Here is a 26,010-nt window from a genome sequence, read left to right as displayed (position 1 = left end):
GAAACCATATAACTACATAATATCCAGTATTATTCAGCTAGATCAAATTTAAGTAGTAGGGCTAAATACAGTCAACATTTTCTCCAATGGAATTAATTGAATAAATGTGAGTATGACAAATATGGATACAACTCACTGCCCTAAACTGCCTTCTAGACTCAATCAAGGACAGAAACGGCCTGTGCATATGTGCTACTGACTTGAATACTTATAGTTCAGAGCAAAATTTAGAAGCTTTAAATTTTCTTAGGCTAAAAGGATACAGGAGCCTAGGCTGCACAAGCTTCATAGGCATATTTTCTTTCCTTAGTGAATGATTGGATTTTGAAGCCAGAAAGTATTCAAGATTGAAGTAATGAAATCCACTATCTTTATAAAGTACGTAAATGACAATCTTCCACGTAACACTCTTAGATTTCACTTTTATTTAAACAAGCCCCTTCCAGAGGAATTTTGACATCCACTTCTAGAGTTCATAGATGCCATAGGCCAAGAAGGACTCTTTCCCAACATCTCACAGTGTCTGCCTGTTGAGGTTTGCACAGACCACCAGTATCTACCTCATACTGGAAGATCATTAAGTGGCCCTTAAAAGTTGTGTGAAATTATCATGCACAATGTATGTAGAAAGTATTTTATGCTTTTAAACTTGTGCCTGCAACCTTTGTGATTGGGAGATGGCGACTGGACTTCCCAGTTATTTATTGTGTTGTGCCCTTTGAAAATGAATGGAGCTGATGGTCCCTTGTGTATCTTGCATTGAATAATCCTACTATCTTTTGTAGTAAATACTTTAAACTCACAAAGTGAATGCTGATTTTCATTGTGATTACAGAATATGTACTGCTAGTGTATGACCTCGACCAATCTGTGTTTCCCACTGTCCTGGTTATCTTCAGTCCCCGTGTTCATAAAGTATGTACTTTCTTTGTTAAGAAGGAGCAGGCATCTTAGCTCAGTATGTTTAACACTCCCTAACAAAGCTAACAGAACAGGAAATCTGAAACATGCAAATACCTTCTCCCCTTTTTTCTGATTAGGATGTATCAGAAGGGGTGGATGCTGCACACAGAGCAAGAGATTCTATTTTAACAAACTCCTTTTTGTTTTTTAGTTCATTCTAAGTTGTTTGTTTATTAGAAATAATTCCTATGAATTATCCACATTCAGAGCCAGTAACTGCTACTTCATTATCATTCTATCAGTGCTGAACAAAGAATGACTTGATGGAAAACAGAATCCTTCATACAATTTATCAGCCTGAATAGCAATCCCAGATAATTAGAATCATAGACTGCCACAGCATGCAGATGGTTCTCTGAAGACAGCTATCTAGAATCAGTCCAATCAATAGACTTTTATCTTGGCAAGGGTGTTATTCAAAGCCATACAGAAAGGCCACCATGCTTCCATTCCTTACGAGCTTCTCTTTCCTTCAATGACTGTTGAGAGGTCTTTTTACTTTAACCTTATCATTTTTCCTGTACACAGCATAAATGGTGTTCAGGCAAGTAGGCTCAGATTCTATTATATCATATGTCAAATGAACAGAGACAAAGAAGACAAAACCCACAGACTAATTGACAGGACTCAAAATTCCCATTGATTTTGACACAATGAGGAGGCTAAGTTCATAATTAAAAAAAAAAAAAACCCAACCCACAGGAAAAGCAGAATTAAGGTTTCCATGGCAACCTTAACTTTGACTTTTTCCATTACTTAAAAGATGGTCTTTCATTCTTTTGCTCAGGCAATTCTTGTCTGACATTTGATTTTTCCTCCCACTTTAGTGTACAGCTACAGTCCTCTACTTGCAGTTTAATCATTTTAATGAGTCAAATAAAGCTGGCTTTACAAAATCAGGCTGAAGGAAAGGTCAATGTTTTCACTTTCCACAGAGCAATGAAAGTAACCTTTTTAATATGTTGACCGTGTCATTAATATTTATTATTATTAATAATTAAAATAATAATAATGAAATCTAGATTATTTCCTCTATTCTGTGAAGGGGCTGAAATGTCGCCAAGACTGTTGCATAGCCTCCAGAAATCCAAACCAAGACCAAAACCACCGTTTCATCCAACTTTGCACAAAGCCTTTCTGGCAGCTTGTCCTGCACTGAGACAATTGGTGATGCTACTCCATTTCCAGAAGGCTCTTAATAGCAGTGATGGTCTGTATATCACATCTTGTCAGACCAGAGAGATAGGGAAGGTCTATCAGTAGGTGTTGTTTGCCGTGAAGTAAGGACTTCTCTGAGAACAGAAGCAGCTGCTTGGTGGTGGTGAGGAGGGAGATGTGAACAAAACAGCGAAAGGGGACTCCTCTCATCCCCTTGTGACAGCCCTTGCATCTCTTCATCACTGCTAAGTTCAGACCTTTCCTCTCTGTACCTCCTCCTGACCAAAGTTATTGCAGCCTTCTGTCTGGCTGCAAGGGACAAGCTTGCCAAATTTAATTGCTCAGCATAAAGGAAAAGTTATGTTCCCTGTGAGCCACATCCAGTCCTGTTGCAATACAGCTGACTTCAGACAAGCTTCTTTCTAGGACTGCAGCTAAAACAAGAAAGATGCAATAAAAAACAGAAAAAGTAATAAAATTTTGTGTCTTATTGCAACATTAGGGGAAAATCCTCTGAGCTTTGTACAAATGTCCCACTGTGTATATGAAACAGGCAGTGCTCTCTAGCCCTGTTCTTGAGAATGTTGGTTGTTGGTTGTTTTGGGGTTTTTTTACTCTAATAAAGATTTAGATCAAACATGCATATATATTGGCATAATTTGGGGTTGCCATGACAATGCTACTAAACCAGAAATACATGTAGTGTGAAAGCAGTGCCATTAGAACCAGCACTGAGATTCAAAAGGAAATACTTGAGACAGTTTTAAGTCAACACAGTGCAAGTGTATTATTTGTATGCATTTGTGAGGATCTTATTTTTATGAGGGAACCTTAAGCAGAAAGGGCATTACTGAGGGCTCACTGAAGACTGTCGGAGATTCACCGTTGCTTTTAGTGATTGTTTTTAAAGATGTATACATTCATTTTGCTTTGTATCTATGCCTGGCAAAACACATAAAACAAATTTATTCCTTCCAGCATTTGCACTTCCAAGATTTTCTTAGTTTCAGGATTTGGTCAATGAATATCTGGGTGGGTGTGGGTGAAGGGGGGCTTTCTCATAGCTAGTCTGTAAGTTCCCATCTTGCAAACAGTTGGTGTACCTTCACCTATACACCAGTGTGCCTGTAAAGGAAGATACATGGGGAAGAAGAGAGGGACAAAGACTAAATGATTTACTGACTCCTCCATGCTGCCTTTGAAAGGACAATGAGACACAGATGCAGGGTGGGTGTGGGGAAATTGTGGCAGACCATGCACAAAATGTCACTGGGCAGGAGAGAAGGAGGTATAGCTAATATGCACAAAGGCAGCAGGTCTTATGTAAGAGAATTTATTTTCAAATAATGCCATGATTTGGCAGGTAGGGGAGACTGCCTCATAATGCTTGAATATTTTGAATGAACAGTAATAAAAGCTGACCTTGATAATACAGCTTCATGATAGAGGATTGTTTTGTTTGTTACAGCAAGTCAGTCTCTAGCACCTATTTCTGCTGAGATGTCTGTCTGAGCAGCAATGGTGCTTCAAAAGTCGGAGTCTTAAAACCCTTCCACTCTTTTAAAAGGAAATATTTCCTTCTGACAAAAGCATGCCATTTGATAGCTTTAACAAAGCTAAGGAACAACTCTTTGTCCTAGCCTTTAATTTTGACTACTTTTTTTTGGAAAAAATAATTATATTTCTTTTTCTGTTTCTGTCAGTAAAAAGAAAATTCAGAGTATTTGTATTCCTTGGTTACAGACTTACATCTGGGATTATGAGTGAATTTCACTTAAATATTACCCTAACTCTAGATTTTCTGGATTCAGAATGCCAATTTCTATAATAGATATGTTATTTAAATGGCAGTTTTCAGTCAAAGGTTACTGCTATGTCCTCAAATAAGACTCAATGCCTTTGTCCTTCATTATGTCATTCTGTGTCCTTTTTTATGTTCTACCTGTGGGTGTACAGATACAGGAGATGTTACAGATCACACAATGCCAGTCAGGTCTGGTCCAACCAAGTAAAGCTGCTCTTCTTTCTCTACAGGTCCATATGAAGTAGTAAATGGTTCTGGAATCCACTTTCTTCATAGCTGGGTTCAGACTCCCACTCTGTGGAGCAGCAGAATACAACAAGCGAGGTGGAGGGGCTGTGATCTGCCTTTGTGTCATGACTGACTGCCAAACCAAGGAGGGTTGGGGACCGATTCCAAGGCTCTGTCTCCCTCTGTGGCAGGTTTATCTTGAGTGAGTGAGACACAGAAGAGTCAGAAAGTAAGTCAACAAGCCATGGGGACAGTGGGGGCTTCATAGCTCACACCCTGGTTATGTGACCTCAGGAAGCAAATTCTTCATTTTCATAGACAAAAGAAAAGCCTGAAAATCACAAGACCAATTATTAGATCCTGTAAGGAAAACAAAGAGGACCCTAAATTTGCTATTTATTAATATGATGCAGTTTCTGTAGCAATTGCACTATTTTTAATGTTTGACTAATTTTTGAGAGGTGTGGAGTAGTTGGTTAACACAAACTTCTGCAGAAGGTTTCAAACAGGATAAAACAGAACTGATGAGAAGAGGAGAGGAAAGGAAAGGAAAGGATAGACGAGGAGAAGGATAGGTGAGGAGAGGTGAGGGGAGGCAAGGAGAGGATAGGCGAGGAGAGGCGAGGAGAGGCGAGGAGAGGTGAGGCGAGGCGAGGAGAGGTGAGGCGAGGCGAGGCGAGGCGAGGCGAGGCGAGGCGAGGAGAGGAGAGGAGAGGAGAGGAGAGGAGAGGAGAGGAGAGGAGAGGAGAGGAGAGGCGAGGAGAGGCGAGGAGAGGCGAGGCGAGGCGAGGCGAGGCGAGGCGAGGCGAGGAGAGGAGAGGAGAGGAGAGGAGAGGAGAAGAGAGGAGAGGAGAGGAGAGGAGAGGAGAGGAGAGGAGAGGAGAGGAGAGGAGAGGAGAGGAGAGGCGAGGCGAGGAGAGGCGAGGCGAGGCGAGGCGAGGAGAGGAGAGGAGAGGCGAGGAGAGGCGAGGCGAGGCGAGGCGAGGCGAGGCGAGGAGAGGCGAGGAGAGGCGAGGCGAGGCGAGGAGAGGAGAGGAGAGGAGAGGAGAGGAGAGGAGAGGAGAGGAGAGGAGAGGAGAGGAGAGGAGAGGAGAGGAGAGGAGAGGAGAGGAGAGGAGAGGCGAGGAGAGGCGAGGAGAGGCGAGGCGAGGCGAGGAGAGGAGAGGAGAGGCGAGGCGAGGTGAGGAGAGGAGAGGAGAGGCGAAGAGAAGAGAAGAGAAGAGAAGAGAAGAGAACAGAAGAGAAGAGAAGAGAAGAGAAGAGAACAGAAGAGAAGAGAAGAGAAGAGAAGAGAAGAGAAGAGAAGAGAAGAGAAGAGAAGAGAAGAGAAGAGAAGAGAAGAGAAGAGAAGAGAAGAGAAGAGAAGAGAAGAGAGAAGATTTCAGTCAAAAGAGACCTGCAACAATCATCTAGTTCAACTGCCTGATCAGTTTGGGGGTGATGAAAAGTTAAAGCATTAAGGCATTAAGGGCATTGTCTGAATGCCTCTTAAACACAGAGAGACATTCACCAACCACTTCTCTAGGAAGCCTGCTCCAGTGTTTGACCACCCTCTTGGTAAAGAAATGCTTCCTAATGTCCAGTCTGAACCTCCCCTGGTGCAGCTTTGAACCATTCCCATGTGTCCTGTCACTGGACGCGGGGGAGAAGAGCTCAGCGCCTCCCTCTCTCCTTCCCCTCCTCAGGAAGCTGTACAGAGCAATGAGGTCGCCCCCTCAGCCCCCTTTTCTCCAAACTAGACAAGCCCAAAGTCCTTAGCTGCTCCTCACAGAACATTCCTTCCAGCCCTCTCACCAGCTTTGTTACCCTCCTCCGGATGCATTAAAGCACCCCTAACATCATTCTTAAGTTGTGGGGCCCAGCACTGCACACAGTACTTAAGGTGAGGCCACATGAACGCTGAATCCAGTGGGATAGTCACCACGTTTGACCAGCTGGCCATACTGTGTTTGATGCACCCCGGGGTGCCCTCTTGGCTGCCAGAGCACACTGGCAACCAGCACCCCCAGATTCCTTTCTGCAGGGCTGCTCTCCAGCCACTACTCTCCCAGTTTGTACTTATGCCTGGTGTTACTCCATCCTAGGTGCAGGATGCAGCATTTTGACTTTTTAAATTCCAATGCTAACACAGGAGGTACTAAACACCAAGGTTTCTCCAAACATTTTCTATCACACTGAGCACTCAAAGCCCTTAAGCAGTCACAGGAAAGTAGAGATAGCCTTTGCCTTTGAATTCAGGTCACATTTTTACATATATGTATATGTGTGTGTGCACATGATTTTTATTTACATGTATTTTAATGTCTATCTTACATCATACACATATTTATAATGCATAATAAATAAAATCATAAAATGTCAAATGTCAGCAGCTGCCTTAAAAGGCATAGATGAAGCTAAATAAGAAACACTGTGTTGACAGAAAGGAGAGGGCAAAATAACATATTCTGTTATTATGAGTGCATTATCATGTACAGGTGATTCTAATACATCAAATAGCAGAGTTAGCGTAGCAGGTTGGTGTGTCCAGATCAATCACTCAATAAAAGAGGTTTCCTGACAATAATAGGATTTTTTTTTAATTTAGGAATTTATTTTAATGGATATGATGTGTCTAAATGGTGGCACAGCATTTTGAAAATTGAGGGCTTATTATAACTGGTGCACTTTGCAGACTGATGATTTTGCCAAACACAGTGTCTTTTTCAAGTGGCAAAAGAAACTTGGGGTGGGGTGAAACATTAACAGGCAGACGGACACAGAGCCTGTTACCACAGTACACTTCTGAGTAAAGAGTGAAAAAGAAGGAAATTAAAAAGCTTTCAGACACATCGCTATGAAATGTAGGAAACCAAGATATAAAATTGCTTTTTCTTACACAGTACATTGCCATTTAGGGGTGACAAGAGATGCGAGAAGTGCTTGGGACTTCCATGTTTCTCAAATTATTTGGGGAGAAAAATGGAGTTATAGAAAAGAAATTACACTTCAGTGGAAGTTCAGCAAACAAACTGACTACTAAGGCCCTAGAATTAGACTCCTAAAACAGGACAACAAATCGCTCTTCTTATAAATAGCAATTAGAATATAACTGCCCTGCTTTCATAGATCAGTTCCAATCACAGAGGACCTCACTACTACACAATTTATATAATTTATTCAAAAGTGAAACTACTGGAACTGTTACAGAAATTTTCACAGCCTATTCTTACTGCATTTGTCTCTACAATAAGATGTAACTAAGAAAAAGAAACCAATCCAGAAACAAAAAACCTTACAGAATTGAGAGTACATACCAGTAGCTTCAGGTAAAAGGCAGACATCAAGAAAAAAGGAATTTTACCAAAAAATAATTGATTTTTAATGACAAATTTAACATATTAAAGTGTACGTTTTCATAATTGAGCAACTGAAGGAATTTAAGTACATAATCTAAAGACATAACAAGAAGAACAAATTGTAAAGAACTGTAGTATCTGTCTTTAAAAAGTAGTTCAGTGTAATTTAGTATCACAAGCACTAAAGTCTGAAACAAAATTTAATTATGTAGCTATTTCAAACATCACTGAGATCTGAATTAAGGGTAAATTAGAGAAAGCTTAATAGTTGCAAGCACTGCTTCCACCACACTGCTTGACAGCCTTTTGGATGCTGCTTCCAGTACCACACCTTTTGCTGTGCTCTTGCTCTTCTCTTAAAAAATTAGTGCAACTGGGCCTGTTATACTGTAAATGAAATGGAATGGTTTATCTGTGCTCCTCAACTCGAGACCAGAAGTGGTTGTTCTAAACACCTTACCTAGTTTCTTTTATATGTAATCCACGTATGTATATTTTCCCCAGAAGCAAATTAAAGAATTGTGTGTTCTTTTCAAGATATCTAATCTAATTTTAAAGACTCCAGTGCAACGGAAAACATATCTCTTCACTATGTAATCTCTCCAATAGGAAATTAACTTTATTGTTAGAAAATTACATCTGATTTCAAGGTTGAATGTGTATGATTTCAACTTTAAGATGCTGGTTCTTGTTTTTCCTTTGCATGTAAGGGAAAAGAGAAAAAGCTGAAACAACTGTCAGTTACATTTTCCTTAATACTGGTAGTTCTACTACAATAAAATAATTTCTTGCCCTTCCCATCATTAACTGGCACAATATATGGAAATTTTAACACTGCAGCTGTATCTTTAGAATCTGAAGTACTCGCTCACTTTGTGATCTATCCCATCCTTTTTGGATAGGGGACTCCAGAACCAAGGGCAGCACTGCAGGAGTGATTTTCCCTGTGTAATGAATAGGCCTGCACAGCTATTAGCATGAGATGGACCTGTTCCCTTTCTTGACCTGAGTGGAAAATGACTCCCTGCAGTTTGGAGCCATTTCTGCTGTCTTCACTTTTTGACATTTGATCTGCATTACAGAGAGCAACTGAAGAAGCTTAGTTATCAAGCAGGAAAAAGAAAGAGGGACTGAGCCCTATCTCAAAATACCTTAATGGGCAAAAGGGGACAAAGGGTTGTGAGGGTTTTGGTCTAGTCCATATAACTTTGATGAGATTAAATAGCTAGGCGCTGTAGCTAATGCACTTAGAGTGGAAATGATATATACATCTTTAACAGGGAGGATTACCAACCACTGCGACCACTACCTAGAGGTCCAGTGGATTCTCTAGTGGATATCAATTACTTGAAGTAATTTAGAAAAGGAATGACTCAATCTTTCTCATGAATTACCTACCTGAATTAACAGGTAAAATGTTAGGTGCTGCTTTATAGAAAGGCCCCGAAATCACAGTACTCCTTTCTGACCTCCAAAACCACAAATCAGCGGGAAAAGATGACTGATAAACTCTACACACCAGCAGGTAAGCATCAATTTACTGATGAATTAGCAATTAATAACATGGAGCTTATCTGCTGCTTAGATGGTGAGAAATCACAAAGTAAAAATGAACTAACAATATACATGCAACTATTACTCATGAAGTCGCTCTATATGCACAAAAACTGCTGTCTGTAACAAGCAGACAGCCTAAATTCAGATTTAAAAATTCTGTATTGGAAAGATGTGAGGCTGAGAGATTTCTGTTATCATTAAGGGATCACAGATCACAGTCTAGCAGTTGCTGTTCATCATGAGAGACCAAATGAAAATGAACTTCACAAATCAAGTGAGAAAGGTTCATGGGACCAAGGGAAAATATCAAGTGGCTTTATCCGCATGACCTGTCCTGTGTGGCTCCCCACTGAATCCATCGCATGCAGTGACTGACAACTTCAGAACCTGCAGCTACTGAGGCATGAAGGCTTGCACAGCTTTTGAGCATGAAGAGAAGTTCTGCTGAAGCATCCCGCTTAATGGCACCGAGCATCTCCCACAAGGGGTGAAGTCACTCCCCAAAGCCTCTTTGGCTATAGCTGGTGGGTTTTAGCTCTGGATTTCACTACAGCTTGGAGACCACAAAGCTGCACAATGTCCTGGCTGTAAACCTGGAGGAATGAGTTAGGGAAAAATGGGTTTTATTCAGTATCTTTCCTCTCACTAAGTGAAGAAGTAAGTGTAAACCTGCTTTGTGGAAGTTCACACTAATAGTGTAAAGTAGTCACATTAACATCACAAGCAAAAGAAGGTGCAAATTTAATGAGATGTAGTGGGTTAGAATTTCTTGCCCTTAGAGTAAGGAGAAATGTTTGGAATTTATCTCAACATTTTTTTTAAGAGTCTAAAACCAGAATCTTAAAAAAAGAAAAAAAGTATTTTAAAAACTATCTCATGATTTTAGTGTTTATTTTTACTTTTTCTTTCTGGGGACTGAGATTTTCAGCTGCTTAGGGTTGGGATTTTTTCCATCAAAATTGATGAAAACACAAGTAGGCTTCACCTCTTTCTGAAAAATCACCAGGTGCTTGATGAAACCTCTAGGCATGAAATATGGCAGCTCAGTATGTGGCTAGAACTGATTTATTTTTCCTTTTAAAATAGCATAAACTTGATTTCAGTATGAATAAAAGCCAGTTAAAGTTGCATTTCAATTGAGCAAAGCAAAGAGCAAGTGAGAATGAAATGATTCTTATCCCACTAATGAGGGCATCTGGAAGACAAACCAGAAACAGAAGTACACTTTGTACACAGAGTTAAGTCTAGCAAACCTACTGCGAACTTGAGGAGGAAGCAGCAGAAATCTGAAAGCTACGTATGAAGCGTGCAGATGGCAAGTATGGCAATGCCCTGCAGAGTTTCCTCTGTGGCTGTGGGTTTGGAATTCTCAAGTACTGAAGGTGAGGGTATTTCTGAATTGCTCTCCCACACATCTTTCAGCTTTCCTGAGTCCAGGAAGATAAGAGATGAGTCCTGCTTGCCCAGGTACTATGTACACAGGCCACCATCTCCAATGAGATGGTCCCAGTAGTTTTCTGCTCCTCATGTTGTCTGTTATCCTCCAGCATGGAGGACATCACTAACAACAGTGAAAATACGGCTCAGTTTCTTGGTGGTGGGCCACTGCAACTCTCTAGCTGAGGTTGCTAAGTGAGGGGGAAATTCCCACGTGACACACAGATATCTCCTGAGGGTTCATTGGAGGTGGCATGTAAGTGTCCTCGCAAGCCACTCTGGGAAAGAAAGTGGGCAAGGACACCCTTGCAGAAGGCCAAACAGCAATTCCTGCACTGTAAGTGTGCTGAAGATCAACACTGGGTTGGCCACATCAAACAGGAGCATGTGCTGCAGACAAGAACTATGACTGAGTAGGATCAGCTCTCACATGCTGCTGCAAGGGTGTCCAAGTTCTTGTCCTATCTGTCAGTTCTTTTTCATGCTTTTTGATGTCTTATTCTTTCTTTATGTTATAGATTAGGACCTTCCTTTTTGATTATTTTCCTCCCCTCCTGTCTTCTTTATACACCCCAAGTGCTATGCAGGAGCAATCCCTTAGTCCAATGAAGTCTTTGCCACATCAGCCTTTCCTTCTCAGTTCCTGTGGTTTTGAATGTTACACTACCTGTTTCCTCTTCTATTGCATTGGTTTTTTTCAGTTTTAAAACACTTTCAAGCATAGAACCAGAATCATAAAATGGTTTGTGTTCGAAGGCACCTTAAAGACCATCTGGTCCCAACCCCCCTGCCACGGGCAGACACACCTCCCACTAGACCAGGTTGCTCACAGCCCCATCCAGCCTGGCCTTGAGCACTGCCAGGGATGGGGCAGCCACAGCTGCTCTGGGAAACTTCTTCCAGCGTCTCATTACCCTCACACTAAAAGTTTTCTTCCCAGTATCTAACCTAAATCTACTCTCTTTCACTTTAAAACCCTTACCCCTCATCCTATTACCACACTCCCTGATAAAGGGTCCCTCCCCATCTGTCCCATAGGCCTGTTTAGGTACTGGCAGGCTGCTACAAGGTCGCCCCAGGGGCTTCTCTTCTCCAGGCCATACTAACAGTCTACTAAAGTGCATACAAGTCACATTATTAGAGAGACAGTTTTCTTCTTAGTTCCTGGGCTGACAGCTATCACACCAAGTTATTTGGGAGCCCACATACCATAGAATATCCACCAAAGCATGAACGGCTTTGAAATTTTCCTCATTCAGACCTATATACAGTGATGTATAGGTATACATATACATACTGGCATATGCAGTAGTGATACAGAGGAAACTGAATTTACTTTGAGTTTTTATTATTTTTAGTAATGGAACACTGGAAAATGTAAAGAACAGGAATTTTGGTCAGGAATTTAAAATACGAGAATCTAAATTGAAATCCATAACTCCTAATTTAGACCAAATGAGCATTTTCATCTTTCCTCACACTCTGGAGAAGTTTTTTTGTAAACACTAAGAAAAATGTCTCATTATCCTCCTCCAAGTCTCTCCTTAAAACCTTTCTTTCCCTAATGCCAGAATCAGATCTTAAAATGGTAAAACTGTTGCAGCAATGATTTTACTGCCACTCATGTTGACTGATGTTGTGTCACTGATTCCTTGTACTCTCCATCTGCCTCTTTCAGTGTGTCTCTTGCCTTGGATGGTAAAGTCTTGGAAAACAGAACTTTATTTTTATTCTTTGAATAACAGTCTGTGTCTCCTATCATGCCCATTCTAGGAAGAAGAAGAAGAAAAGAAGAAGAAAATGTAAAGACATTAAGACATTCATATTAGGTCAAACCAAAGATCCATCTAAGCAAGTGTTATGTTCCAACAACAGCTAGCAGCAGAGGAATAGAGCAGAACATAAAAGCAGAGCTCATGTTGGCATCCAGATTTGAGTAATCTGAAGCTTTGGGACTTCCTAAGCCAGAGGTCTTATTTCTGTTTGTAATAACCCTGGATTATGACATTTCCCAAACTAAACTTGCAGTGTTCACATTATCCTGTGAAAATGAGTCCTTAATTAGGCCTTCTGTGAGAAAGTACTTCTTTTGTTCATGTTATACCCCCTGTTGAACAATTTCCTTCATCGCCTGCTTGGAAAAAACTTTTTGAAACCTTTTTGAAAGACAATATCAGTGGTAATATCGTCAAAGCAAAGTGCTGAGTCTACAGTGTAAGCTACTGGCCCAGACCACTATACTAACTGGAACTTCGTAATTTTGCTGGAAATCTATGGAAGTACATGGCCCAATGAGGTAAGATGTAGTATGAGTTCCTCAAAAAATGCTAAGAAAACTTTTTTTTTCTCTTTTTTAACATGGCAATGATTTATTTTTTTTAAAAAAGGAGGGTTTAATTCTTGTGATTAAGAAAAATTAACTACTAAGAATTTGGGAGCTTTGCAGGGATTAAAACTCAAAGATGAAACAACGAAAGACAAAAGATGAAATACAGTTTGCAGTTTAGGAGTGGGGTTTTTTGAGATACCTAAATGACCTGGGATTCACATAAAAGACAAATGTTGTGGTGATTGCACATCTTAAAACAAGAGAGATTTTAAGACTGTCTTACGGTGACATTGCTGAACAGTATATTTAAGTTTACATTCACCAATGACTGTCACAAACCAATAACTTTCATCAACCATGATAATCAGGCAAATGTCAAAGTTCCTTTCAAAGCTGCTTTATGGTATAACCGATGAAGTTTTCAGTGCAGATTACAGGATCTTAAGAGTGTCACCGCTCACTAGTCACTGTTAATGGCTATTTCAGCAGCTACAGGAGAGAGCCTTTTGTTATCAGAGTACACCTCCACGCTGTTATCTAAACCCATGAAAAATCTGTAAAGGAAACCTATTTTAGTATTTCCAAAATATGCCCAAAAGAACTTCAGTTTCTCTTAGTCAAAACCATCATTTCAAAACATAAAAATAAAAGATCAGTTTGTATTGATCTTTCTCACACACATGTGTTAAGAAAGTTAATAATTTCCTTGGAAAAGTTGCTTGTCTTTCATGGCTTGTGAGCTGTTAGGTGAAGCTCATGAGGGTGTTCTTGACTTCTGTTCTTAAGGAAAAGGTATCCATCATTCATTTTTCTGAGCTCACCTCACAGGAACTGGAACAGGGGATGTGAGGTAGTGTTTGAGGAGCCATAACTCAATATTTCCACTGTTGTGCAGCTTATCTCACAGCAGCAAAAGTCAGGCAGTGCCTGTGCCACTCACCTCAGCCCCATCACCCTCATGCATGTATGGGCACTGGTAGCCTCTCACATGTGGGCATATACCCAGCCTAGCATGCCTGGGAAGACAGAGAATTAAAAAAAGTCTTAGATAATATCATTATTTGCTGAACTTTGGAGCTCTCAAAGAATTCTAGTTGCTCAGAAGTTTGGGGAAAAGACCTTCAAGGCCAAGATAAAATATGTCTGGAGGTTTAAATGGTGTTAAAATGTTCCATATCTGAGTATGTGTTGGAATGACTTCATCAGAAGTATTGGCCAGTGTTTTAAGCATGTAACATCTGCCTTGCCCTGCACTCCTGTTTCTGTTACTGAGAGCAGGCACTTTAGCAGAGACACATTATGCTCTCAAATATTGTCCTAAGAAGTGTCTGGGGCCTTGTGTTCCTTTGCTTGATGAACACTTTTCCTGGTAGTGAGAATACCTAAAGCCATATTCTTCCAAAAAAAACCCCAGAACTAAAGCCAAAACCATTGGCCTGCCCTTAGGAATACTAGAACAATTTGGAGGCAGCAAAACTTAAGATTTGCTTAAATCTTGAGTAGCAGAAATTTATAACTGTAACATGTGATTTTATGTGACTCTTCTGCCCAGAACAGTAGATGCCTCAGATAAATCAACATTATCACAGAATAATAGACTCATAGAATAGTTTGGGTTGGAAGGGACCTTTAAAGGTCATCTAGTGCAACCCCCCCTTGCAATGAGGGTACCCAAAAGCACAGCAACACTTTCTCTATGAATTTGGGGGTCTAACAGCAATTGCTCTACCAAAAGTTGCGCCATGAGAACTGAAACTATAGTCAGCTTCTGTCCCAATTAATGTTTAATAATCTACACAGTATGAAACAGTTACAGCTAAAGTGCAAGTGAGAAAGCACAGCTGAGGGGATGTTTATTTGCTCTTGGTAGACATATATGATTTAGTTCTACCAATGCTCAGAGACAGCACACGCTGAGAAAACTCTGAACCAAAGGTTTTCTACCTGTCCTGCATCTTACCTCCTCAGAACCAATAACAATGTCCAAAGAGAAAGAACCGGGTGGGGGGAATTCGAAAAATAAGAATTAAAGTTTGATGCATTGCATTGGGCAAAATATCTGTGTAGAAGAAACAAAAGACTGTAGAAGAGTAAAGACAAATTTGCAGAAGGCTGTTGAGGAATCAAAGGCTAAATACATACGCTGGGTTTAAAAATTGTGGGAAACATGGTTTGATGAAGTTGCTTAGGAAAGTATGTTGAAATGTACCCAGATGCAATAGAAAGAACATGTGGAATTAAAATGCAAACTAACTTTCAGGAAAACAACACTAGACTGCAGGATGATTTCCAAAAATCCCCCTGGGAGTCTAAGTTTTATGTCAAAGTTGAACAAATAATAATATTTTTGTTGTTATCTGAATCAAAGTGGAACAAATCTAATTTCAGCTCTGTTGAAACAACAACAGGAATTCTGTTTTCTCACTACATTTTCTCTTTATTTTGAGAAAAGTTTACCTTTTCCCATCAATTAAGTTTAGGTGAACATCTGAATGAAATATAACTTACTTGGAAAACGTCAAGATGAAAAAATACATAAAAATATTAAAATTTAAAAAGAAGTCTTAAAATTACAAATTTTAGAGTGAAGCAACTGAAAAATATGTAAAATCCCTTTTGGTGCACACTGTGGTGGTGTGCTCCTCCCACCTCCTTTTCTGCTTAAGCACTAGCCACCAGTGGTGGTTGTGATGGCTGCATCTGGCTTAAGCTGGACTTTGGGGAGACAGATAACACTATAGCTAAGGGCCATAAATATTGCTCAACAGTTGAGGGCTAGTTGAGCATGCACCAACTGTAATATGGCTGGCATGCAAATTTGAATACGAGTCAATCATCTCACTCCATAAATAGTGGACAGCCCAGAGCCCACTGAGCTCTCCTGCACAGCAGCGGGCTGCACGTCAGGGTCTCCCCTTGAGCAGGGACACCTCTCAAGGTTGCTCCTGGAGGCTGAGAGATTCCTTGCCAAAATAGATTCTGAGTAAATGAATAATAGCGTGCTAAACCTTGAAAACTTAGCTAAGTGGTATAAAGAATTGATTGTTCATATATAATCCTTTAGATATAAACCATTGACCAAGTCTAAGACTAATTCTGGATCAAGCCATGACTCCTCTCTGAGAAGGAGTTTAGAACTCAGGTGGGTCCTTTCTGAACCTCATGACTCAACAAGAGGGTGTCCTGGACAACTTTGTCTGACTTCATCCTCTATGCAGTAAATAATCAAGTGCACCTTGCCATCAAATCTTGTTAAACCACTGTCGCATTTATTATCAAAATTTGTCAAATCACTATTTTATATTAATAAACATATTGCTACTTCTCTCTTATGAGTGAAATGCAGCACCCCATTTCGTGACACATGCAAATGAGATTTTGTATTTATACTTTTTATTTACCCAGTTACTGAAGACTACTTGAACCCTTAACTTTAATCAGATTGTCTTTAGACATCTAGGCAAAGCACTAGAAAATGCTCTACCAGAGGCAATCCTCAGAGACAAGAAAATTGAAAGATGGCTCTTTTCCACCTCAGTTCGTGAGGTGAATAGTGAGAGAATAGTGCCTTCTCTTTTGTAAGCTGCAAATACAGTATTTCAGCACTGGGGTTGGCAGAACGCCCCTGACCTGATCCTCACCCACTGCCGTGTCCCTTTGCTCACGTCTGTACTTCAGTGCTGTCCTAGAGTCCTCTCAGTATTTAGCCCCAGTCTCTGCCCAGAGGTGCTGCGTGGTGATTTCTGCCCTCAGAACAGGCACAATCATTCCAGCCAGAAGCTCTCATTTAGTACTTCTTTCCTCTGCTTTCTTCAAAGGTATCACATCATGTTCACTTATATTAACCAATTCTATGACCAAAATGTCATACCTGAATGTCTCATTTCAGATACCTGAATCCATGTCTTAGGAGATGTGACCTTGATTTACTGGCACATCTGTCTGAGCTGGTTACTCCATACAATGGGTGGTTTTGGTGCCCACACCCTGCCTGAGTATCAGTGCTGGTCACACATGCCTAGAAGTGGCTCCTGATGGACATCATGCAGCTCATTTCATCTTTTGAGACAAGCAACACTTGGTGCTATTGCTTCTTTCAGATGTCTTCATTTGCTGTTATTATTGTGTTGTGAAGTTATTTTGACTGGAAAAATTATTAGTGAAGAGTTGTTTATGCACAAAAGTTCTTTCGGAGTGGACTAGCCTGCTTAGCTACCCTGTTACGCTAGTTTTATGGTGATATGAGACAATTTTGTTTGGGGTTTTTTTCAGCAAAGATGGAACAAACTAAGCCTGTGCAAGGCAGTGGTGATATGTAAATTGCTTGGCATGAAAGCAGATGCAGAGCACTCATGGGTGGCCAGAGCAGCTGGACCCCCTGGCCAACTTCAACACAACTTTTCTGAAGAACCGAGGGCAGACCCACATCACAGTGGCTGATGAGTCCTCCCTACCAGGGAACCAGAGGTGGGAGGGGAAAACAGGCACTTCTGTGTGGTCCTACTGCAGCACAGAAAGGGTGTAATTATTATCAGTGAACACCAGACGTGCTGGGGAAAGCACACTTTTCTTACAGTTTATGGAAGAGCTGTCTTACAAGAGAGCTTGAGAAAGCCCAGCGTCATTCAGGCAAGTAAGAACCCTAAAGCACCTTTTATCATCATGTAAGAGAAGTCCAAGAGCTGTCTCAAAGATAAAGAGGAAGACTATTTGGCTGTAATTCTGGATTTCAGACAATCTAGCCAAAATATGAGTCACAGAAATCCAATATGCCAGTCAAAGATATTCCCAATACATTTATGAGTAAATATATCACTCAGGAATTAAAAGATTCTCTTCTCCTTGTTGTTGGGTTTGGGTAGGTTCAGCCTTGGACAAATAGCCATTTTTATAAATATTAACTAGTCATCTAGCCAGTAAAATAAACTTTGCTGGGCGCTGTCTCAGGCTGGTGTGCAATCATTCATATCGGATAATTTTAAGACACCTCTTGGCACTAGGGCCCACCTGCCCTACAACCTAGGACAGATACAGAAATATCACTGGTCAGAGACTTCTCCCTACTGACTTTAGGATGGAGCCACCCCATCCTGGGAGAAGAGGGGAGAAGGGTAAGCATGGGGATGTAACTCATGTTCTGAGGATGGGAGACAGCCTTTTCTGTCTGGTAATCTAAACAGCTCCTGAGCCCATGACATCCACATGATCAAAATGTTATAGTTCATCTTAGTCTAAGTGCCTTCTGTTGAATGTAAATCACTACCAGGTACATCAATTACTTTAAGAATAAGTCGCTACATAAAAATGATTTGTTATTTTTGGTGAGGCTGTGAAGCCAAATGAAAGGTTATAATTTCTTAGAGTCAAAGAAATAAGAAGGCTCATGCTCTGCATGAAAGTACCTGGTGAAAATGTATGAATATCTACATTCCTAGAAAAATCGTTTGGCAAAATTATGAAATTCTTAACACAAGCTCCTTTTATTTGTTCATGGCCTTGAAATTTTATAGGCAGAGTTATAAATACATAATAATTTTCCTGAGTACTGAGATTTTCCATTTGGGAATATGACTGAAATGCAAGATGTTCACAGTCACAATTACTATTGTATATTCATAAGAAGGGCCTAGAGTAGTGACAGCATTTGCATACAAAAATCCAAGACATCTGTGTTTTCCTTAAGTACATAATTGATTGGGTGTCTCTATTCTGCATTCAAATGTATTTTAATCTTGGCTGACCATTTCTACCACAAATTATTCCCTATGCAATTTGTTATTTCTGACCAAATTTTGAAAACAAAACTATTGACTTTGTCCTGTGTGTTAATAACAGATATAATACAGTTTAGATGTGATCAAACATTTAAACTAACATTAGAAGGGAAACAAGCAAAAATTCTGGCCCAAAATCTGCATAGTATGTCACAAAAGTGAGATACACATAAGACCATGGGGAGCATAATGGGCTAAGAAGACAATAGATTAAAGGTATTATTCATATTTTTAGGGTAGGAATTGTCTTTTTTAACTGATATTCCATGGTCTTTTACAACAGACTTGGTTCTTTTCTTTCCAGTCAATTAGGGATGGGACACACAATGTATTAGCTCCCTAGTTGGGATTTCTCAATGATAGCTGACACTAGTATGCTCTGAAGCCTAGAGGACCAATGGCATTGTAAAAAGACATAGAATCATAAAATGGTTTGGGTTGGAAGGGACCTTCAAGATCATCTAGTTCCAATCCCCCTGCCACGGGCAGGGACACCTTCCACCAGACCAGGTTGCTCACAGCCCCATCCAGCCTGGCCTTGAGCACTGCCAGGGATGGGGCAGCCACAGCTGCTCTGGGCAGCCTGTGCCAGTGCCTCACCGCCCTCACAGTAAAGAATTTCTTCCTAATTTCCCATCTAAATCTAACCTCTTTCGGCTTAAAGCCATCCCCCCTTGTTGTACCACTACATGCCCTTGTAAAAAGTCCTTCTCCACCTTTCTTGTAGGCCCCTTTAGGTACTGGGAAGCTGCTACAAGGTCTCCCCGGAGCCTTCTCTTCTCCAGGCTGAACCACCCCAACTCTTTCAGCCTGTCTTCATAGGAGAGGTGCTCTAACCCTCTCATCATCTTTGTGGCCCTTCTCTGGATTCACTCCAACAGGTCCATGTCCTTCTTATGTCTGGGGCCCCAGACCTGAATGCAGTATTCCAGGTGTGGTCTCATGAGAACTGATCAGAGGGGGAGAAGCACTTCCCTTGGACCTGCTGGTCACGCATCTTTTGATGCAGCCCAAAATTCGACTTGCTTTCTCAGCTGCAAGTGCACATTGTTGGGCCTTGCTGAGCTTCTTTTTCACCAGCATCCCCAAGTCTTCTCCTCAGGGCTGCTCTCAGTCCATCCTCTGCCCAGCCTGTATTGACACTGGAGGTTGCCCTGACCAATACTGGGGTTTTTCCCAACCTTTTCATGTAACATTGAAAGAGTAAGAATGTCTCAGGCTATCTCCTGTCAGTGAGTCGCTTGGTGTCCTACAACCTGCTGTCTGCCTGGACCTTCCTTAACCTTGACCCCGAACGGCTGAATTCCTGGTATGAGTGCCACAGTGTTACAAAAGACCATAGGGTGTCATGTAAATGCCAGTACCAATCCCTTCTTGTCTCTAAAAGCCGTCTAACATCCTCAGTCCTCTAGCTTCCCACAGCATGAGACTGTTCAGCCATAACCTAACACAATATATTCAAAAACCTAGGGGATCGTTCCCCATTGCAGAGGAAAATATAAAGTATAAAACCCCTCTTTCTATCAACAGGGGGCAATTAATATTCAGTAAGCTACTACCTGTCAAGACTGCTACACTCTTCAGCCCTGCCATGCCCAGCAAAGCTTGCAAACAGAACAGTAAATTTCTCCTGTAGATGGGAAGAGGGACTGGATTTATTTCTTTACTAGGTTTTCCAGGGCCTTTTATGGCAGGGCTACATTCTCTTGATTCTGGAAATTTACTATAGGCTGAGGTTAGGGTTACCAATCCAGATTCTGGGATATTTGCTGTCCCCCAGTAATGTTAGATGTTATTTTTGTAAAGTTTTGCCTTTATTCCTTTGCAAGCTGTGTGTCATTCCTCAAAGACTGAGAAGGGGTTAAAGCCAAAGAAATGGATAATTAATGTAAGTGAAAATCCAGCAATTGTTCAGATAAGACTGTTGGAGGCTAAAGCAACAACATTGAAAGGACTTTATTATTAGCTTGCTTATTTTATTCATATCAAAGAATTCTTAGAATTAAAAAGACATGATTTTTCACGATCTGATGCAAACTTCCTGTGTCAACAATACACATACTTTATATTTTATGTCTCAGAGCTGTAAAGCTAATTTGAACACTTCAGGCTACAGATTGGTGCTTTGTTATGTTTGTAAACATTTTGCTTATATTCAGTAAAACGCATTAATTTCTAAATCTGCAGATTTATCAAGGGCAAGAGCCATCCAGCAGTATCTAATAGATATATACCCTACTGGATAATCTTCTTTACTTGGCATCTTCTTGCTAAAAACATAATGAAGTGATTTATCATGAAGTTCCATTTCTTCGGGTGAAGAGAAATATTTTTATGTAAGTCTGTCACTGAAACTGATGAAATAGTCTATTGGAATGAACACAATTTTGCAAACATAGATGAAACACTGAATTAGAGGCAATTACCATACAGCTAATCTGAATAGACAGCACTTCTACACAACAAATTCAGAGCAAATAACTTTTGTTCAGTTTGTGACTAATGTATTCTTTTCACTGTCAATCTAGCATGCTAAGGCAAACTTTTGAAAAATTAGTATTACCGCACATTGTTTGAATAATCCAAATTCATTCCGCAAAAAATAAGCCAAAGTTAGGTTGACAAAGAAGTGCCAACATGTCTTAGGTGATTTTAAGGCTGTGTTTACACATGGCCCCATCCATACCGTCTCTAGACCTAGCTATCTGGTGGTACTCAGGGCAGACGCCCAGGTACCTGGTGAGAGTCAGCTTGGGGCAAGACACACAGTTACTCGGTTTGCTCATGGGCAGGACCACACTAAGCATTAACTCAAGTTTGAAAATAAGTTAGTTGCAAGGTAACACTTTCCCATGTGAACTGATGAACTCAGAGCTCTGCTAATTTATTGCCCCCCAAACAACATGCCATTTCACACCTGTAGGCATACTCCAGATGCCAAAATGCAGAATTCCCTAGGAAAATGCCCTACTTTTTTATAGCAATCTCCAAAAGGAAAATTGCCAGGGTATTGTATGTGTTTCTAATTATAAGCTTGTCATTTATAAATAAGTGTTTTCAACACAAAAAATTAACTCCTTTCACCTTCATTTCCAGCTGTAGGAAGTCACTGTAGTTCAGCAGACAGGCCACTGTATAGGATTTGAAGAAATTTATTCCATCTTCTACAAACCTGGTGGGTGATTAAGGAAAGGCATTCTTCCTGCATGCACCTCAGTTTATTCTTCCACAAATGGAAATAAAGACACTCTTCTTTTCCTTATAGAATCTTTTAAAATCTTCAAATAAAATGTTCTAGAAGAGAGCCTGTTACGCCTGAACAGATTGTTCTGCATTATTTTCTATCAATATTGCACATGTTTGCAAGAGAGAACTGGAAGGAAGCTCCTAAATCAGTGAGTCCAGTTCCCTACTTGGCTTGTGTCATCATTGTATCATCTTTTCCAGAAGACAATTGAGCTCCATTTGAAACTAGTACAATGTTTTCTATTTAATGTCTCATTAACCACATGTAATAAAGATAAGGAAACTTTTTTATTTTTATCATTTTGAACCTAAATGCTTTCTTGCTTTTTATATATCTGTTTGTGGGTTTGATTTGGGGTTTGTTTGTTTGTGATTTTTTGGGGTGTGTCCCATCCCCCCATCCCCCCCCTACTGTGCTTTGGTTTAAATATCTCTTTATTAAATGTGTTTATCCCTTAGCATGTTTAATGAATGAGCCTCTCACAGTTCCTCTTGATGAAGCTTTCCTACCCCAGAGGACAGATACCCTGTGGGGTGTCACGTCTTCCTTTGGCACTGCCAAGGGGTGACCACAGGGGTGCACAGAACACAAGAGGGGGCCTCATAAAAGCCACAAAAAGCATTAATACTTCTCACAAAAGCTGTTAATACTTCTTTACCTCCACTGAGCTTCAGTATGCCATGCAGACAAAACAAACTAGTAACCTCTGCTGGAAATAACCTCTCCCAGCTTATCTTGGGAACTCTTTTACTTTTTTCATGCCTACTTCTCTGTGGTAACTCAGAAGATACATGTGCTCACATAACACTCTTCTTCTGCCTCATTCACGTCCAGCTGATGAATTCCTTACTACTCCAGAAAGTCTTCTCATGAGTCCTTATGCACATGATCTTTCATTTTATAGACCATGAAATTAAATCCTGTTTCCATCGCTGCAGTCCACAGCATCATGCTGTTCTTCCTAACCTGCCTGTTTATTGACAAAGTCTTCAAGCTATCAGGAAGTTTTACCGTCACGTACTTGCTTTTGAGTTAAGATCATGAACAAAAATATTAATAAATAAATCTTAGGAGCAATTTTTTATTATTTTCATTGTTACTTTTCTCTGGTGACTTACCCTCTGGAGAATATCGCTTTCATTCTCTCTTTTAGCAATTCCCTACCTGCCTTATCTTAGTTACACTTACACATCATTCATGTTACAATTAGCTCTCTTGTTCTTCAGCTTCACTATGATTTTCTCAATATAAAATGCCTACTATATCTAATTTAAGAAATAATTCTATTTTTCAAAGAAAAGTCAGAATTGCCTGACAAAACTTTGACAAAAACATGTTACATTTTAGTTTTGTCTTTTGTAAGTTTTTCCTTCAAAATTTGTTTCAAAGCTGTAGGTCTAATCCATTCTTCAAACTTAAAACCTGACTGGGTCTTCCAAATTTTAAGTGTCCAATGAATTAGTTCTAAAAATGCCTAAATTCACTACATGCAAGAGAGAAAAGCAGGCATTTTAGAAGTTCTTCAGAGGAAGAGCTGTCTGCATTACTATGGTGATAAAACACAGGCCCTCTGAAAGTCTTCAAATACCATTTTAAATGGTAATAAAAGCTTTTATGTAATTTTATATTATTAACTTCTTTTTCTTGTTTTCATCATTCTAAAATCTGTATTGGTGTTATTTTTTCCATCATTTTCCCCTATGTGAAAGTGAAATACTCAGTGATCCTTATGTGTCCATTCTAACTCAAGATATTCCATGTTTCTATGAAATTTGTCTCAACTAATCTTCATTGACCAAACTGACCATCTTCATTACATGTGTCTAGTATAAGGCAGTGGTCCCAAATTCTGTTAGAGTGAAAAGAGAGACCAAAGCTTCTCAGAAGTAATCTGTCCTAAAGCATTGTTCAAGATAGGTGAGATGAATTGAATCTGGCTATAACATATTTCTGTCCATCTACTACACAGGAAACTGGACAATTATCTTGAAATGAGGTGCTTAAAGTTTTAAGTGGCTGAAGTTTTAAATGGTTTAAATGGTTGGAAATAGGCAAGATTAATTACACCCTGAAAGCTCTTTTCCTCTTTTTATATAAGCTAGCATTTTATCAAATCAACTTATTTTTCTGTTTTTATTTATTACCACAGCTGTCTCTTAAGTCCTTTTGTATTAGATCTCTGTCCTTCCTATTGTTATATCATTATTTATTACTATACAAGTAGATGTTATTTACCACTACTGTTAGATTACCGTTGATAATAATAAAATAGGAGTAACCCTAATATTAACACATATATTAACCTATCCATGTTCATATTGGCTCTTTCCTTGATCTCTACTTTGACTAACTCATTTTTTTTTTGAATAAAGCTGTATTATTTGTGTACAAGTAGGTTTGAGTGGTTTAGTACACTGCAGCTGTACTCCAGGGCTGTATCTACACTTTCTGTTAGAATTACAAAAAAGGTTTTGCAATCAGCAAGGTAAAGGTATTTGTAAAGTACAAATATTCTAAAACATTGTAAAAGGTATTGTACATATTAAAAAATCATGATTGAGGCTCAGAAAAATCAACCAGTTTCTATTTAAATTGAAAAGATTAATAAATACATGTTTTGGAATCTATTTGCCTTGGGTTTTTTAAGTCTTTGGCAACTGCAATCCAATGACTTTTTCTCCACAGCCTTATGGAAAGCGTGAAATATTCATAAAGGCCAAAAACAGAGAGAAAGAGAGAGAGAAAGGCAGTGGAGATGCTGCAAATACCATGGCTATCAAAGATAAAGCTTTACATCTCTTGTCTCATATCAAAACACTGAGTGATAGCAACAGTGTTTGAGCATATTGTTACTACTTAATTTCCCCTAGCTTTTTTTGTGTCATAATGTTCCAAATATTCCTCTACACATTCTGTGAGTTCTAAAATCCCCTCTAATCTTATTACAGAATCACAGAATCACAGAATGGTCAGGGTTGGAAGGGACCTCTGAAGATCATCCAGTTCAACCCCTAGAACAGGTTGCACAGCATTGCATCCAGGTGGGCTTTGAATGTCTCCAGAAGAGGAGATTGCACAGCCTCTCTGGACAGGCTGTTCCAGGGCTCCATCACCCTCAAGGTAAAGCAGTTCTTCCTCATATTCAGAAGGAACTTCTTGCATTGCAGTTTGTGCCCGTTTCCCCTTGTCCTGCCACCGGGCAACACTGAAAAGAGCCTGGCTCCATCCTCTTGACACTTGCCCTGAAGATGCACCCCAAGATCCTACTGGCCTTCTTGGCCACACGGGCACACTGCTGGCTCATGGGCAACTTGCTGTCCACCAGAACTCCCAGGTCCTTCTCCACAGAGCTGCCCCTCACCTGTCCTGGTGCCTTGGGTTGTCCCTCCCCCAGGTGCAGGTCCCTACACTTGCCTTTGTTGAACTTCATGAGATTCCTCTCCACCCAGCTCTCTAGACTCTGCAGGTCTCTCATTTTGATGGGTTTATGGCATACTACATTTCAGAGCACCTTAGTCCAGCTGCTAGATTTTTCTCTACAAATAGTCCTGTTTTCAGTTATATTCTGAAGTACAGGGTTTGTGTTGTTCTTGAGGTCTACTTGTCTGCTAGTGAGTTTTACACACTGATGCCCCCTCTGAAAACCTCATTGAGGTTCAGGGCTTCATGCAATTTTCATACATGCCTCAATCTGTTAAACCTTTTCAGACTGCTGGAAGCATGAATATATCCAGGCTGGGTAATGAAGGAAGCCTTACTAAATACCCTTTAAATGTCTGCCTTAATAAGTGATTGCTAAGAAAAGAAATCTTCAAGAATAAGAAAAATTCGTTTGAAAAATGAGATATAATCATGGGTTCTCTATGAATGTAAGAAAAATATAGTCTGACAGCTAGGATCATCTGTTCAGACACACAGGGATGGATCAGCCTGACAGTCTCCCTACATTTTGAAGAGGTCTCTCATTAGAAATGTTAGTTATTGTTCTTATCTATTGGTGCTACACAGCACTAGGAGCCTTCTGCTGAGACATCAGTACCATTGGTGCTGGTAAGAGGTACATGGTAAACATGTGCATGTAGCCAGAGTGCTGCTAGCCTCAACACATTTCCAGCCTCAATTTTCAGAGGAGAGAAAATAATTCGTTTATCCTGGTGTGGGCTGAGAGTGGAGGC

Source organism: Falco cherrug, chromosome 2, assembly GCF_023634085.1.
Source record: "Falco cherrug isolate bFalChe1 chromosome 2, bFalChe1.pri, whole genome shotgun sequence".
NCBI lineage: Eukaryota > Metazoa > Chordata > Aves > Falconiformes > Falconidae > Falco > Falco cherrug.
Note: the sequence above shows the minus strand (reverse complement) of the source record.